This window comes from Phodopus roborovskii, unplaced genomic scaffold, assembly GCF_943737965.1.
Source record: "Phodopus roborovskii unplaced genomic scaffold, PHOROB, whole genome shotgun sequence".
Taxonomy (NCBI): domain Eukaryota; kingdom Metazoa; phylum Chordata; class Mammalia; order Rodentia; family Cricetidae; genus Phodopus; species Phodopus roborovskii.
Window position 1 is genome coordinate 25504451 of NW_026126567.1, and position 19218 is coordinate 25523668.

Here is a 19218-nt window from a genome sequence, read left to right on the forward strand (position 1 = left end):
ATAATCCATAACTAAAGGTGCCCAGTAGAATGGGATATTCTCAAGATATAATCATATTACATCAAGTGTAGAGGGTATCTCCCTACCCCCATCCACACCATGCCAGACACCAGAGGGGGAAAAAAAAATGGCAGCAGCAAACATGCAAAGACACAGCAGTAGCAGGAGACATTCTCAAACTGAAACTCTTGGAGTCCTGCCTATCTGAGATTCATTTATCAATGCCTTGAGTGTTGGTGGGCCAATACCCTAAAGTCAATTGCCACCTGCTACTCCTTTAAAATGGCCACTAACAGAAAATATGAAACAGATTTGTTATTTTCTTATCTATCCTTTCAGTTATTAAATGTTTTAGTGCTAGAGAGATGACTTAGCGGTTAAGAGCACTTGCTCTTCTTTCAGAGGACCCAGGGTTGGTTTCTTAGGACTGAAACAGTAGCTTACAACCATTTATAATTCCTGTTTCATGGTATATGATGTCTTCTAGCTGCTGTGGCTAATAAGAACACATGTAGTAAACATGCATACATGTGGACATAACTCTCACATTAAATTAAAAAGAAATAAAAAATTATGTATAAAAGAATGAGACAACACATTTTAGTTTTAACACTAAGTTAACAAACATTTGCGATTCACTTTTGGAAGAGAAAATATTATTAGCTGGTATCTAAGCCTGAGCTTTTTTGTCTCAATGGTACCATCATTCCTTTTGTGAGATGAGATGCAATTGCATACAATAAATTTATTGGAAATTATCTATATATAAATATACAATCAGATAATCTAATATAAGAAAAAATGCCAAAAGAAATTTGCAAGATATAATCTACCCTCTCATCCAGGAAGTCTTAATGAAATTTACTTGGGGCCATAAGAAATGCATTTTTTTAACCTTGTGAAGAATTTCTGAATAGGGAAATAAGCACTTTCTACTGCTGTGGATAAAGTAAGGTTATAGTCACATATTATAGGCCTTGGAACTAGAGAAAACCATATTGGAAATCTGATAATAACTGAATTTATTTAACTATAATAAAGATAATATTAATCCCTTCATTACTTTGTAATGAGTTATAATAAAGGTTTTGCTCAGAATCCCAACTATGGGGAACCTGAGCAAGGACTGAGCTGATTTTCTGTCAAATTTAGAGATTGCCAAATATCTGTTCTACAATCCCATTCCTGATTTTTCATTTTTCTTTTACTTGTTTTTTTATTTGTTGCTTTTAATACATGATGCTGAGTAGGCTGTAGCTTCTGAAGTTCATACTAGTCCTGTATATTCTTTAGATAAAGGTGTATAGTGTGGTGATATATTTTTTATGATCTAATAAAGCTTGCCTGGAGATCAGAATACAAAGCTAGCCACAGTCATAGATTCTGGGCAGTGGTGGCACATACTTTTAATCCCAAGACTCAGTAGACAGAGGTATATGGATCTCTGTGAGTACAAGGCCACCCAAGGCTACAAGAGAGTGGATCAGTCTAAAAGATAAACAGAGAGCATACATTTAATCCCAGCACTAGAGATATATATAAGATAGGAGCAAGGTCTGGGATTCTGGCAATTAGTCTCCAGCCACATTGAGGACAGGAATCCCCTTCCAGCCTTTCTAGAGGTAAGAGCTCTCTGGATTCTTGACTGATTTGCTTTTCTGATATTCAGGCAAACTTTATTAGATCATAAAAAATATTACCACAATATTGTTCCATTTCATAGCCTACACATGCCAAAATAAGAGCATCTGTTGAGGTTTAGTGTAAAGAGTACGGGCTTTTCTGCCTGCCGCCTCCCGGTCTTGTCCCGCCGCCATGCCGCCAAATAACACACAGAGACTCTGTATTTGATTCAATGCTGTTGGCCCGGTTACTTGTTTCTTATCGGCTAGCTCTGCCTTAATTATTAACCCATTTCTGCTGATCTATGTCTTTTCACATGGCCTTCTCTTACCGGGGAGGCTGCTGGCGTCCAGCTCTCTCCAGACTCTCCATCTTGGCTCCTCCTTCCTCCTTCCTATTTCCTCCTTGTCTCCTAGTCCCTCCTATCTCCCTTTCCTATTGGCCAACGGTGCTTTATTTATTAACCAGTATGAGAAACATATATACATAATGGCATCTCCCATCATCTCCTCTTTTCTGTTTAAATAAAAAGAAGTGTTTTAACCTTAACATAGCAAAATATATAACACATCAGTTATCAAATAAGAATCACAGCTAACAATATTCAGTCCATTAACATTTAGCAAGACTAAAAGAAACTATTCTATCATCTATCCTATATTTGTGAATCTAAAGTCCTATATGTAACTTATCTTTAAACCTAACTAAGGAAAACTATAACCATAACTATTTGTCTTCAACTCCATCAAAGACCACAGAAGGATAATATATAAGCTCTAGAAATGACAGAGACATCTTGCCTTTTCAGTCACCCGAAGTTCTTCTGTAATCTTCCATCTTCAGCCCATAGGCCATAGTGTGTCTCACAGACTCTCCAGTAAAGCAGGAAACTTTAAACTGTCTTCTTGTATTGGCAGTTTGTCAGTCACTTTTCTCCGTGCCCTGCATACTGTCTCGCAGACTCTTCCATGAAGCAGGATCTCTGTAGCAATGTCCATCTTGAATCAGGAGTCACTTTCCTGTGGGTCCTGCATGTCCAGTTTATACATCACAAAGTCAAACAGTCCAAACAAGAGCAGTATCTTGTCCAAATGGCTAGTCTTGCCATATTGGAAGCAAACTCCAAAACGAGTTTCTTCAATGTCCATCTTCTTTTCTGGTGCAGGTGGTATTGCCAAGAGCAATTATGTCTCACTGTCATGAAAACCCTAATCCATTTTAAATGCCATATTCTGTAGGTCTTTGAAAGGTTTGAAGAATGCCTATCTATCTCAAATACATCTCTGTGTATCTTGAAAAACCTAACTAACTTAACTCTAAGCTTTGACTATCATAGGTAATTATCTATAATCTGTAGTACATTATACAATATGTTTCTGAATGAACTATATAAACACAATACCTAAACAAAAGGAGAAATATATACATCACAAAATTGACCTTAAATTGTATCAATAAATGAAAATCCATTCCAATACAAAGTATCCATATCTATACCATAATTCCCTTTTTACCTTTAAAAAGAATATTGGTTGGGATCATTACCCATTTATAACCAAGTCCATTTAAATGAAACCAAACATTTATAAACAATATTTGGGAATTTGGGCGTCGTTCTTTCCAAACTACTTCCTGCTGACAGGGGGCGCTGTCATGGGGGATCATGAGAAGACACAGAAATCTTGGCTGTAGTCTGCAAGGCTGCTTTGTTCAGCTATTTTGAATGTAGGATCACCTGGTCCTCTGTTTCAGGGGGTCTGGCTTGATCAAACCACACAAGTCTGGAAGGAATCCACAGCTTTTTATTTTCTGTGGAAACAAAAATAGAAATCCTTTTCCCCAGTAACTTGTCCTTAAACTTAAATGTTAGAGTCAAAGCATTTTTAAAATATATAAATTTAATTAATCCAGCAGCATTTCCTTTATCAGTTGTTATTTTCTCAGCAGTCAAACAATGTAGAGACAACACAATAGCATACAGTAACCAGATTCTCTCTGAGCTTTTCATCTTTACGTGCCTTTATTACTCTGTTTATTTTACTTTTTTTTTTTTTTTTTTTTTTATTTTTTGACATAGGGTTTCACTGTGTAACTCTTATCTGTCCTGGAATTTACCCTGCATACCAGGTTTACTTTGCAAATCACAGAGATCTGCTTGCCTCTGTCTCCTGAGTGCTGGGATTAAAGGAGTGTGCTACAACACCCAGTTCCTCTTTGTCTCTTTAAAACCATTTTTTTTCATGTCTACGTATATTCTAAAACACACTGTAAACTTTTAGAGGTTTTTCTTAATATGAATCTGTCTTTACTGTAAATCTTTATCTTCGTCTGGCCACAAGTCTTTTATCTGGTAAACAACAACATTGCTAAAATGAAAGTCATAGCTGTGTCAGCCACGGTTTACCAAAGATGGTGGCAGGTACTTTTACCGCCAGCACGGAAAGCTGTGCTCACCACCTTGGTCTGCGCTGCCACCCAGAAAGCATGCTGCCGGCTTGGAGATGTGGTCACTACCATTGCCATCTCTCATACACACCAATAAATTGTTAGCAGAGTTATTTAAAAGCTGTGCGGTTTTTTGCCGTTTATGCTGAGTCAGGAACCTTCCCTTAAAGGAGCCATGCAAATATCTGCTTGTCTCTCGCAAGACAGAGTCCAACCGAGAAAAATGCTGTTACCAAGAAACCTTGCTTGTCTCTGTTCTTTTGTTTCTAAAACCTTTTTTAAAGCTTTTGTTAAATTTTAAGTGGAAGTTCTTATTAGCCACGTGGGCGCCATTTGTAAGGCGTATGGTTTTTCTGCCTGACACCACCCGGTCTTGTCCCGCCGCCATGCCGCCAAATAATACACAGAGACTCTGTATTTGATACTATAGTTTAGATCTTGGAAGTGCATTAATTGGTAACCACGAACTCTCATCAAACTCTTGTGTATATTTAGGTAGGTACTGTATAACATTTACTATCTGGTTTAGTAATTAAGAAGGTATGGTACAAAACAAGTTTTTTTTTAATAATTACAAGATAACAGTAAAATGTAAGTCACCAAATTTAGCAAATTAAAAGTTTATTTCTATGTGACTTAGGGCAGGGTCACTGTCTATGGAATAGAAGAAATCTCAGTAATATGTTTATAAAGTCAGCTGAGAGCTCTTTGAACTTTATGAAGTAAGCATTCCAAAACTGGCCTATTGGAAAAACAAGGAGATCTTAGGCTACAGAATTTTTGCCCTTCTGGGGATTTCTACCACCACTTACTTGCTATAGTAGTAAGCCCAGTGCTTTTGCAGTAGAGTGTATCTATTTTTGGCCCTGAGTGTCCTGTGTCTCTGGTAAGGTACTGGAACTTAACTAGCTTTTGCTATTTAGAACAATATACCTGTTTTCACAGATGATATTTCCTTCTTTGTATTTTTCTCATGTGTGTAGAATTCTTACAGAATTCTGCTGTAGTTTTGTCATTTATTTCTACATTTCTCATAAATGACTTTTGTTTATGAGATGGTATTATATTAAACAAACACATGTCTAATTTACATTTTAAATATGTTACTTTAATTGGATGCATATTTTTGTTTCCCTTGTGGGTAGGTCAGTATCTTCAGAGTCTAGAGTCCAGCTCCAGTTGAGAGCTATCCAAAGTGGATGCTGAATATCTAACTCAGGTTGCAAGAGCAAGAAAAGATTTGAACCACTAAACTATCTCTCCAGCCATGTTTAATGCACTTTAATGTGAATACTCTGAAATTGTGCTATTTATATACTGCTAAGCTGTCAATTGTATAGAAAGAAAGAACAGATAACTTTGATTTAATTCAGTTTGTTCACTTCAAACTTCATGCTAAAACATTATCCTTAACATGCTAGGAATTAAGAAGATGGGAGATTATTTAGTTATGAGAGCTTAATTCTTTTAAATGTGATGAAATTGTTACAGGCAGGTTGCCTTCCTGCTTTCCTCATGTAAGTACACAGTGCTTAGCCAGTTCCAATGATGCAGCATGAGTTGTCATATTCAAGCAGGTATAGGGCTTCGTAAGACAATGAATCTACTAGCACCTTCATTTTGCAATCTCAGCCTCTGAGACATATAATTTTGTGAATCTTATAAAGTACTCAGTCTCACGTGTTTTGATATGGTGGCATTAAAGCAGCAATATATCCATGACAATGATCTCTACAAACATTAGTAATATCTTTGGACATAATAACTAATAGTTTAGTCATTAACATTTATTATCAATAACATTTCAATTATTTGAAATTCCTTAACATATATTTATAACTTTTACAGTACTTAGTATTTTAACATTATTGTGTGGATATTCATATGGTGATCACATACCATGTGTAAGTAAAAATAAACTTTTTGAAGCCTACATGTAACTTATTTTAGTAGTCTTCAGAATAATTGCTTATTCTTTACATTATTTGACAGTGATTGCATCATTCAATACATGTTTAAAGTCACTGATAGAAATTTAAGTCATAAATAAAAAATCAATGCAAAATGCATTTAAGATAGAGAGAAAGATCTCTTTCTTATTAAGCAAAGCACAATAAGGCTGACATTTAACATAACAGAAGGAAATTTTTTGGGCTTTCTTTGACATTGTTTAGAGGGAGCTCTGCTGGCTTGGGTTGAATTATAGCCTCCTAAAATCCTCTGTAAAGTCTGAATCTCCAGTGAACAAAGGCTGTATCATCAGGTAATTAAGGATAAATAATATTGAAAAATATGGCCGTGATAGGATGAATTTTCTTAAGAGATAGAACACAAGAGGACTGGAAATGAGCACAGTGTGATATCAGACTTTATTTGAGTTTCTGGAACTATGCAAAAAATGAATGTCTGTGTTGAGATGATCACGCTACTACAGTATTATGTTGGAACAGCACGATGACTATAAGACCTACAAGTTGTTCTTAAACTCGACTTTCAGAACCTTTAATGGGCCATTAGGTCACTTCTTTCTTAAGTCTAAGTTAAAATGGAACCAATTTTCAATACAGAATAAAAGTAAAGCATATATTTATATAAGTGTGTAATAATGCCTATGGCATGCTTTATTAATAAAAAAGTAACCTAATGTTAATAGTCTTGTTTTCTGTACTTTAATTACTACTTGTATTTTTAACTACAAATATTAAGATAGTTTATGATATCACAATATTTAAAATGTTTTTTTTGGAAAATAATTTAAAACTTTTATGACTTGAGTTAAAGGCATTTATGTTTCATATGTTTCCAAGAACACAATTTATAAAACAAGGATGTTATACAGAATTGACATCAAATTGCTTAGTTTCCCCCAAATAACAAGGAGAAAAGTGTACAATTACATTTGCCTGTTAATATGTGAGGATTAAAATTTTGCAATAACAAAAGGAGAAAAATCTCTCACAGAAACAAATTCTTATCAGAACTTTGCAGAAAGGAAGGTTTTTTTTCCTCTCTTTGTTCATTTATATTTGCCAAACATTTATATAACAATGTCTGTTGAAATTGCATTTCCAAAATAGAAATATTCATTGATGAAGTAGAGGTCAAAGATATATAAACTCATTATTTCAATTTGCTATTATAAGTTTGGATATTTCTTTGAGACTCAGAGAAATTATAATAGGAATTAGAATAAAAACACTTCAAGATAACCACAGAAAATTGCCTATTCATGCAATCTACTTGACAGTAGATATCAAATTGATTCTGAGATTGGAAAAGACAGCATACCCTTGAACAGATTATTAAACAAATACTAGAGTGAATTTTAGTTCATACGGATTCAGAATAGAGATCACTGAAGGCTGATATTTGAAGTATGGTTAACCATCACCTAGATTAAAAAAAAAAAAAAAAAACTGAAAAAAATTGTTATGGCATGCAATGTGTTTCCAAGATAGAATTTCTTCACATTGAACATGAAAATCCCTTTTATAGCAGTTTAGCATCAAATATAGCATGCCAACCTTTTCACCTTTACATTCAGTATACTTTGCATCTTTGATATTGATAAGAAAACAAGAGGAATATAATTAAGAATCCACAAAAAATAGGTAAGTCAAAAATCAAGGTGAAGCACATTGCTCTATTCCTGGAGTTACAGATGCTGTGACTGTAAATTAAACATTTTAACTCATACAGGTTTGAAGTAAAGTTTTTTCCTATTTATCTGTGGTATTCAGGAAAATAAGCAAAGAAATCTGTAGCACCATGTGCTCGTAGGACAGTGCTACTGGCTAAACACTAGAAAAAAGGAAGAAAGGAAACATAATTCTAGTATGGGACACAAAGCTTTTGCTTCTTTCATGTATACACAGATACTTCATCTCTTTACTAGTCACTTAAATGATTTCACAGATTTAAGAGTCAGGATTTTCCAACTTTCTTGTTTTCATTAAATTGTATAGAAAAGAAAATAATATAAAACAAATTTTTAATTATTTTCAGTATGTGAACATCAGATATCCACATTACAATAAAATATTTTTTCAGAGTGCTTTTTGTCTCTCACATTTGAAGATGTTATTTTCTATTTATTTATTCATTCTCACCTATTTCCACAGTAACTCTGCTTTCCTGAAATATTTCCAAATGAGTTAAGTTAGTGTGATTTTACATTTTCTTTGGAAAACAATTACAGAAGTATTTGGAAAGGGCCAAAATTCATAGTTCCCTAACGAAAAAAGGCTCCTGGTAAAATACATAATAATTGTAGTAGCAAAAGGTAAAGAAATGTATTTAAGTTTAAGTGAAAAATAGTGTTTTTGCATTAATTTTTATTTATTTTACATACGAAGCACAGTTTCCCCTCCCTCTTTTCCTCCTGCTCCCTCCCTTCATCTCCCTTCTACCTCCCTCATCCATTCTTCTGTCTCCATTTAGATGGGGTAAGGCTTTCAATGGGAATAAAAAAAAAAAAAAAAAAGCATAATGAAGCTGAAGTAGCACCCTGTGTCACTGAAGCCTTGTTTACCTACTATTCTAGATTCTGTTTCTTGGAGGTGTAGGACTGTAGAAACACTTGTCTGTGCAATCACAGAGCATGTACCTTTAAGGTACTTTATTTAAGTCTACTCAGACTAATGCCCTTTACAACTCGCCCATGCTGTATTGGGTGACATAATTTGTTTCTCAATAAATTTTTTATTGATATTTTTCTTTTATTGAAAGAATTTTTACAAAACAAGGCAGACCCTAAGAGAGACATACATGGTCCCCTGGAGAAGGGGGAAGAGACAAGATCCTCCAAGCAAATTGGTAGCATGGGGGAGGGGAGAGGGAGTTAGAAGAAAGAGAAGAGGAGAAGAGGAAGGATGAGGAGAACATGAGGGAGCAGGAAGATTCAGTCAGGGAAAGAATAGAGGAGAACAAGAAAAGAGATTCCATAATAGAGGGAACCATTATTGGTTAAAGAGAAATCTGGCACTAGAGAAATGTTCAGAGATCAACAAGGATGACCAAAACTAACAATCTAAACAAAAGTGGGAGGCTACCTTAAATGTCCTTCCCCAATAATGAGATTGATAATTACCTTATATGCCTTCCTAGAACCTTAATCTAGTAGCTGATGGACCAAGACTCCCACAACTAAACACTGAGCTGAACTCTTGAGATCCTGTTGCAGACAGGGAGGAATGATGAGTGAAGGGGTCAAGACAACACATTTCACACATTTTAGAACATATCCTTTCCCCGTGTATACCCATATAATGGAAAAGTGGAAATTATTTTTTAATGTGGACCCTGAATTGCAACAACAACAAAATTGGGCTGCATCTTCTAATTCCATTCTTGCTCTGAACGGACATAGCTGGCTAAATTGCCATAGGTACATTGGCATTTCTCAGAGGAGATTAAAGGTTTTAAAACTCTAAGTAAGCAAGTTTATCCAGATCTAGAGACCTTAGATGATTCTACTTCTAAACTAGAATAGCATGTAGATCCAAGCACAAATGTGCTCCTACTGAATTGGAAGATTTAGACTCTTATAAAAACAGTGGGAACTATGGATGGCCTTGGGAGAAACCTGTTTTCTTATGGCAGTCCATAAGGGATAATTAGAAAAGAAAAATTATAGTGGTTAGATTAAAATCTAAAAACAGAAAGGAAGGAAGGAAATAAAAGAAAAAGGCAAAACATAATTATTTGGTACCAGTCTCTGTTCACATGTTCCCTGGCTAACTACTATACTATCAGCACTGACTGGACCTCCAGTCCTCTTTCTGATTGAATCAAGAGTGGGAAGCTACATGTTAAACTGTATGAACTATTATGTTAAACAAAGAAATAACTCCATCAACCCTATATCCGTGAGAGCTAGCTGGGTGAGTTCATGATTTGATTCATTTTTTTCTAAGACTATTGTTGGAACATGACAAGACAGAGGTTCCCCGATCTTGTCCCTGCTGCAGTCATTAGGTCTGACCTGGAGCTGAATCCCCACTGCAAAAAAAAAAAAAAAAAAAAAAAAAAAATCTTCACAATTATGCCTTCTCAGGAATTGAGGTCAAGATATATCAGCTAGTTGCCACTTTTTGTTAGATTGCTTACTCACTCTACTTCCAGATCAACTGCCACTCAAAATGTCTTTTATGGCCTGAACAACTCCCTGCAGGGAACATGGAGTGCTGCTGTGAGAACCCTTCTCTCCAGAAAATTGCTAAATGACTTAATGAAGACTTGCAGATTCCAAATCTGGTTTTGTTTTGGCCCCTGAGGCTCTGTCCAACAACATAATTTTGTTGAGTTCTGCTTTACCAAATATGTATAGACAACATAATGAAGGCATCGAATGCACTGTAAGTGGTTCTTGTTCAAACTGAGTGAAAAAACCAAACCAAAACAAAACACAATGCACTGATTTAGAGAACACCATTCAAAAGGGATGAAAATGCAATATATGTCTTTTAAACTTAAAAGAATTATAACTTTCTATTATGAAAAGAGTGATATATGATGTGTCTTGCTATGTACTTTATTTACTTTTTGTAAATCTATTACAATTTAAGCAGTTAATATTATTTATGCATTCTGAAAAACACGACAGAAAACCTTTTCTTCTGCCTATGGCTCTAATACCTTTTCATAAATGTGGCAATTGAACTTATGAATATCCACATCCCTTGTACTAATAACTTTCAGAATTTATACAAAAAGCAAAATATTATTTTGAAGTACAAATTTTATACTATTTTGTTTATTTCTGTTTAAAATTAAATAGTTAAATATACTTTTAAAATAAGAGTAAATAGGGTATTTGGAATTTTTTCTCACAAAACACAGTTCCTGTTAAACTTTTGATAATTGTATCATAACTTCTACTTCTTTTCTACATGTCAGAAATAGTTTCCATTAGCCCATTTTTTAATCTTTCAAACAAATTTGGATACAATATATGTGTATGTATCCCTTGTATTCCACTTTCTAACAAATATTTCATTAATTTTGGTGAATGCCACATACTATCATTTCAAGTTATAAAATCAAGTCAAGTTTTAAGTTTATGATTTTAAGGGAAAAGAAAGCATGTTTCCATTTTAAAATATTTGGGCAATTAATCTAAATAACTTCATACCTAGAGAATAAGGTAGTTTCTATATTAAAAATGGTAGGATGTCTTTTTCTTAGCACAATGCCGTCCTTGTGGAAATGAAGTGGAGTGGACTGGAAAGGGTTGGGTGGAATCTACTCTTGAGTAACTATCTTTCCAACTGCAATTACCTGAGCAATTCATGCAGATAGGGTCTTATTTTCTACATTACCAATCAAGAGAATTTCCTCTATTTTAATGAAGTCATATCGCATAGTGTGGTAACCTTTGCAAATTGTTATGCTTCTCACATCAATGATACCTCTTACATATACAGCTCTCTGATAAATGAGTGGCATCTTGCAGTTTATGTGTTGTCATTTTTGGCTCCTTTTTTCTCTGAGATGCAATGACTTCTCTCTCTCTCTCTCCCTTCTTTCCTTTCTGTCTTTCTTCCTTCCTTTCTTCTCTCTCCCTCCCCCCTTTCCTCCATTCCTACCCTCTGCATCTCTCATCTCCCCCCCCATCTTTCTCCCTCAACACCTTTAAACAAAATACTTGCTGTAGTACTTACATGGGATCACAGTCTGGTGCTTTTTGACAATTACGTCCTTTCAGATGTGGAATAGGCTTATTAATCGTTTTATAGTCAAGACATGTTGTAAAATCAGCTGAGCTTAGTTCTGAGATAAGTATAGTGATTGTTCAGCCATCTATAGGCAAAGTGTAACTGAAATCTGTCTACATGGGTAGTATGTAATTTCTGCACAGAATTCTGTTTAGAAAATACATTACTGTATATGTCAGGAATCTTGCTCCAATAAAGGAATGTAAAGATTAAACAAATAAAATAAAATAAATTCATAGAAAAAAGCTATGTAAAATATTGAGGTTACCTGATATATCCCTCATTTGAAAGACAAAGTTACAATTATAGACAAGTAGTTGTGGACTGTGTGCAGTTGTTTCCATTTTATTTCTTAGTAATTTTTGTATTCTGACTTTTTAAATCACTATTTAGTGGGTTAAGAAATTTTCCATCCTATCGAAATTTTCATATTAAATTTAGGTTTTTGCTCTTTATTTAATATTTCATTTGTTCCTTACCTTCTTATTTTCAATGTTTTATATTTGGTTTAAACATGTTTTCTCTTTCTGAGAACACTTTTCTCTGTTGTCCACAATTATTGTTTTATATATATATTACAGAAGTTATTTTTATTAGAACTCCAGATTTTAATTTGAAAGTACTGGTTATTTCTTTTTTGGGTCCCCCCTTCCACTCAATATAAATCTCTGGCTTTATTTCAAACATCTTATGCCACCCATATATTCATAATGGTAATTACTGTGCAATTACTTGGAAAGAATTCCAGATAACGTACAATTAATGTTTTCAAATTACTTTTATTGGAGCCAAAGCTAGTGGGTTAATATATATATATATATATATATATATATATATATATATAATAATTTTTTCAAATTATTATAAGATTACTTTATTTTCACATGTTGGTGCACCTGTCACTGTTAGTTTCAAGTGTGTTTAGGTGTCTGGAATGTAACAGTCCAGAAAGAAGATAAAATCTCTTGGAGTAAAATAGAAGTTATGAGACTCCCAACATGGGTGTTGGAAACTGAAGTTGGGTGTTCTGGAAAAATTTCGGAGCCAGAAAAATGCTTTAGACATCCTTCTTACAGCTTGTGGTATAAAAAAAAAAAAAAAAAAAAAAAAAAAAAAAAGTACCACATTTGGCGCAGTACATAATAAAGAAACATTATGATATAAATGAGAGTGGATTTTATGTCTATGTTCAATGTCTCAATTGCCTTATAAAACTGCCGAGGCATGCTGACACAGCTAGGGCAATCAACAATCATAAAGAGGAACAACACTGTATAATTATAATTATTTTCTAATGATAAATTTTTTATTCAATTTTCAAACAAGCTTGTTTTACATATCAATCCCAGTTCCCTCACCCTGCCCTCCTCCCTGTCCCCTACCAATCCCCATGCCATACCCTTTCTGCTCCCCAGAAAGGGTTAGGCCTTCCATAGGGGGATCTTCAAAGTCTGTCTTATTTTAAGCAAGGCCTAGGCCCTCCTCCATGTGACTAGGCGAGAGAGTATTCTTCTATGTGAAATGGCCTGCCAAAGTCCATTCCTATACTCCGGGTAAATATTGATCCACTACCAGAGGCCCCATAGCCTGCCCAGTCCTCCTAACATCCATGTTCAGGGAGGCTGGGTCAGTCCTATGCTGGTTTCCCAGATACCAGACTGAGGTCCATGAAGCTCCTCCTTGTTCAGGTCAGCTGTTTCTGTGGGTTTCTCCAGGCTGGTCTTGACCTCTTTGCTCATCACTCCTCCCTCTCTGGAACTGGATTCCAGGTGTTTGGATCAGTGTTTAGCTGTGGGTATTTGCTTCTGCTTCCATCAGCTACTAGATGATGGCCCTTGGATGACCTATAAGGTAGTCATCAATATCATTATAGGGGAAGGACATTTAAGGTAGCCTCTCACTATTGCTTAGATTGTTATTTGGGGTCATTCTTGTTGATCTCTGGATATTTCCCTAGTGCCAGATTTCTAGTTTAACCTATAATAACTCCCTCTATTATGGTTTTTCTTTTCTTGCTCTCCTCTATTCTTCCCCTGACCCAATCTGCCTGCTCCCTCATGTCTTCCATTCCCCTCCTCTTCTTCCCTTCTCTTTCTCCTAACTCCCTCTCCCCTCCCTGCATGCTTGCATTTTGCTCAGAAGATCTTGTCTTTTTTCCCTTCTCATGGGGACCATGTATGTCTCTCTTAGGGTCCTCCTTGTTTCCTAGCTTTTCTGGCTCTGTGGCTTGTAGGCTGATGATCCTTTGCTTTATGCCTAAAATATTGTATAATTATTAAAGCAACAAATGAACAATAATACTGTGTTTTCTGCTTTGGGTAAAGTTTTTAGTATATGTGCCTTTGACAACTTATTTATCGAGAGTTATATTTTCATTACGAGATAGCACAATTTCACAAATAATTTTGGTTTTAATATAATTCTTTTGTATCTGTCCTATAGAACACAGAGGCATTATAACACAGACATTAGGAATAATAGAAGATGATATTTGAAATCATATAAAATATGAAATGAAGCACAATATTTAGAGAAATAAAGGGTTGATATATCTCTTCCAGCTACGTTAATAGTTGAAAATTTGTTGGACAATAAGAAAATTGATGATTTGTCATGTTTTTTGTAAAACTGAGCAGTTTTTCTTTTTCTTTTTCTTTACAATATAATAATCCCTGATGACTATATGGGTAAGGCAGCTCAGTAGTATTCAGAAAGATCACAGTGATCATGTTTTCCAAAGGATGTGTAGTCTTCAGTGGAAGTCACTATCAAACCAGCAAGACAGCATTTATGCATCCATCATTTTCAGGATTGTTAGTAACTGGGGCATACTTTCCCCAGATAACCTTGCCTCCTTGTGTCATGAAGCTCAATGCACTCACATTAACTTCAATAACTGTGCCTTTGGTGATTACACCCAGAGTTGTATATAATGCAATGATGGGTTCTTTTCTATACCAAGTATTGGCAAGCAAAAAGTAGCTTTCAACTCAGGATGTGTGACATGGGCTTTTTTGAAGCGCAGGCCCATTGGCCTAATGAACCTTTCATATTTAGGTGGTTTTCTTGTAAAACCATCACCAACAAAGCTGATTTTGGTAATCATCCTCTTCTATGCCTTCTTTTTTCTTTTTCCTATTCGAATAACTTTCAATACTTCTGATTCTCCTTGTGCACGGTAAAGGGACTTCCCATTTTCCTGCCTTGTCTTTTCGTTTCTGCTTAGTCATGTTGGAAAGTACTTTCGCCATAGATGGTCCCTCTCTGTCCAGCAGATAGGCAGGCACTGTGGGGTCCTATCATTCTTTTATTTGGGGTTTCTCTTTTCATGCATCTTAATAGTCTTTTTCATTTGTGTTTTCTCAGTAGGGCGCTATTTATGGTAGAGCTTAGCCTTCAGGCCAATCACTTTTTTTTGGCTTTTTTTGAAAGTAGATGGACATCCTGACTTACTTTCTTTCTTTCTTTCTCTTTTTCTCATGGTAATCCAAACGATACCCATTGTGTTTACAGTGTAATTCAATATATTCATTCTGTGGCATGATGACAGCTGTGGAACAGACGTCTGCGACATCCAGGGTGCTGAAAACCTCTTCTGGGTCTCACTGGTCCACGCGCCTGCTTTCATAATTTGTCAGTTTATAAGTAAGTATACAAGCAAAGGTTAATTGATACATTTTAAGTTTGGATTCTCATAGTAGGCAAATTTTTGTTGATGGTAATGATACAAAATCACCTGTCAGGCAGTGAGAACTCACGCCAGAACAAGATTCAGACAATGGTGTTGTATGATCATACATAAGGAAAAGAATTAAGAGCCTATTTTGTTTTATTTTGTCAAGGAGATATTAAATTTGAGTACACAGATTTAAAAATTTCCTTTTAGTTTTGAACTCCTGTTCCTAAGAACATAGTTATCCTCACTTGAGATAGCCCTCAAGCAAATATACACCTAGTGGCACCTAGAAACTATCACGGTAAATAAGGATCAGGATAAACAAATAGGCCGAATAAATATTTTTTCAGGGAGAAATAACTTACAACCTAGACAGATGAACACCAGGAAATTCAACCCGATCCTCTCCTGTCCGAGTCAGGCCAGAAAGAGAGCACCTTTCCTGGCTCCCTCCAACCTCCTTCCACAGGTCACTTCCGCCCATGGCTCCACCCCCAATGGGCGTGGTCAGTGCCACAGAAGGACTATCTCACTACAAGAAACTATCCGGAATGCCTCAACTGATAATTCCTATCAAATATAGTGTAACATTAGTCAAGAAAAAATAGCTGATTACAACCAAAAGTTATCAACTCTAGTCTAAAATACAAACCAGCACTTGAGATTGCAAAGCCTGCATGCAGTATTTACTTACATATATCATAGGTCCCTTAAAATATATTGCTGTTGTAATAAGAACAAATGTAAAGTGTCATACTTAAGTTGTTTCCTTCAACCAAGTATTAGAACATATACATATATATATATATATATATATATACATACATATATATATATATATATATATATATATCAAACAAAAGCATAGATAATCCATATAAGTGATTCCATTCACCTTAGATTTAGTTGTGGGATCATGTAGAATTTATTAAATAAGCTTTGTCAAGCTGCCTGTTGTGATTGAGTGAAATTGAGGCTGTAAATTACAGAAACTGAATAAAAATGAAACCTTTCTTTTTGAAGATTAAAATTAATTAAATCTAAATGATAATGTGTTTTTCATAAGTATTCAAATCAAGTAAATGTTTTGTCAGGATGTATGCTCTAAAATGTTACATTAGGGAGAGTATTTCATGGATTTAATTCTTGGTAAGATTATGAATGGAATTGTACAGTGTAAATCAATCAAGGATGAAAGCAAATTTAGTATATTAATTTCTTCTTTAAATTCTTCTATCACAATCCCAGTTGACAGTTTAGGATTCCTAAGAAACATGATGTTATGTACTTAGGGAGTCTATTATGAGGACCCTCCTACGCTCTCTGCTTGAGGTGAGTATTTGGCCAGCTAAGGTCCAATACCGTCTACCCTCTCCTTGGAACTTCTTGGGTTGGCCCTGCATGAAGTGCCCTTACCTCAGTCTTGGCCCCCCATACCTTCTGCTTGATGTGAGTCTAGGGCCACCTCAGGTCCAATCCTCCTCCCATCATTTCATTGGAAATTCCTGGGTGAGCTCTGCATCTTGATCCCTCTATGCTCTCTGCTTGAGTGGACCCAATCTGGTACACTGGACCAACCAGAGCCTGCCCTCTCCTCATTCTTGGCCCCCCTATGACCTCTGCTTGAGGTGAGTCTAGGGCAAGTTCAGGTCCAACCTCCTTCCCCAATTTTTTCCTTGGACATTCCTGGGTCAGCTCATCATGTAACAGAACACCCTGGAACACAGACTACACAGATCATGACCTCATCTCAGTCTGGCTCTGTATCTTGACAACCTTATGCCCATTGTTCCATTGTTTGAGTGAACCTGCATTGGCATGCAGAACAATCATGAGCCTGCTCCCTTCTCAGTTTTGGCCTGCTTAATCCTCTGCTTGAGTCTTGGCCAACCTGTGCCCTCTATGTGAGAATGGCAAGAGAGTTTGGACCTTCCAGAGTTACTGACACACATTCATCCACCAGGAGAGGAGAGGGGAGCAGAGGAGAGGAGAGGAGAGAAGAGGAGAGGAGAGAGACCCTACCTGCACACACTGGAAAAAGGATGGGAAGAAGGCAGTACATTCAACAATAGAAAAACCAATATGACACAACCAAAATCTAGGGATTCTGCAACAACAACAATAACTGAATATACCAATGCAGATGAAGCAGAAAAGAATAATCTTTAAAACAACTTTATGAAAATGATAGAAGACTTCAATTAGTACATGAGAAAATCCCTTGAAATGCAAAACAAACCAAACAAAAACAAAGAAGAAATATGGAAAAAGATGAACCAAAAAATACAAGAAGTAAACAAATCTCTTAAAGAAAGCAAGGAAAGAAAAGGAAAAAAAGAAAAAGAAAGAAAGAAAACAATCAAACAGATGAAGGAAACAATTCAAACAGTTCAAGACCTGAAAACTGAAATAGAAAAATAAATAAAATTCAAACTAAGGGAGTTGTGGAAAGAGAAAAGCTGGATAAACTATCAGGAACTACAGATGCAAGCATAACCAACAGAATAATGGAGATGGAAGAGAGAATCTCAGGCACTGAAGATAAACTGAAGTAAATAGATTCATCAACCAAAGAAAATCTTAAATCCAACAAATCTGTAAAATATCCAGGAAATTTGGGACACCATGAAAGACCAAACCTAAGAAAAATAGTTATAAGAGAAGGTGAATAAGCCTAGCTCAAAGGTATAAAAAACATATTCAACAAAATTATAGAAGAAACTTTTCCAATATGAAAAGGACATGCCAATGAAAGTACAAGAGGCTTATTGAACACCAAATAGACTGGAGGGGGAAAAAAGTTCCTTTGCCACATAATAATCAAAACAACAAACATATAGAATAAAGAAAAGTTATTAAAGCAGTAAAGAAAAAAGGCCAAGTAACATATAAAGCCTGACCTATCATAATTACACCTTACTGTTCCATGGAAACTCAGAAAGTCAGAAGGACCTAGATACATGTTTTACAAACACTAAGAGAACATGGATGCCAGTCCAAACTACTATGTCCAGCAAAATTTTCAATCATGGTAGATGGAGAATCAAGAGAGTCAATGACAAAAACCAGATTTACATAATACATATCCACAAATCCAGCCCTACAGAAATTCCTGGAAGGAAAACTCCAACCCACCAAAATAAAATCAAAAACAGATAAGCAATTTAAATATACCTATAATCCCTAATGAAATAGAAGCAGTCATCAAAACTCTACTAACCAATAAAAGCCCAGGGCAAGAAGGTTTCAGTTCACAATTCTACCAGAAATTCAAAGAAGAGCTAATATTAATACTCCTCAAATTGTTCCACACAATAGAAGCAGAAGGTTCAGACCAATATCACTCATGAATATTGATGCAATAATATTTAATAAAATACTAGCAATTCCTCTAAAACCAGGAACAAAAGAAAGCTGTCCACTCTCTCCATATCTCTACAATATTATATAGAAGTTCTACCTAAATGAATAAGACAACAAAAGGTGATCAAGTGGATACAAATTAGAAAGGAAGAAGTCAAACTTTCACTATTTGCAGATGGTATGATAGTTTACATAGTGACCCAAAAAAGTCTACCAAGCAACTTTCACAGCTGATAAAACAACTTCAGCAATGTGGCAGGATACAAGAGTAACTCAAAAAATCAGTAGCCTTACTATATGTAGATGATAAATGGACTGAGAAAGAAATCAGAGAAACATCACCCTTTACAATAGCCACAATTATCATAAGACATCTTGGGGTAATGCTGACCAAAC

At 35.4% G+C, this 19218-nt stretch overlaps 1 pseudogene; it reads right to left on the bottom strand.

The window, feature by feature from the left end:
* Window positions 1-14513: 14513 nt before the first annotated feature.
* Window positions 14514-15325, bottom strand: LOC127235331 (ribosome biogenesis protein NSA2 homolog; annotated as a pseudogene).
* Between the last annotated feature and the right edge of the window lie 3893 nt (window positions 15326-19218).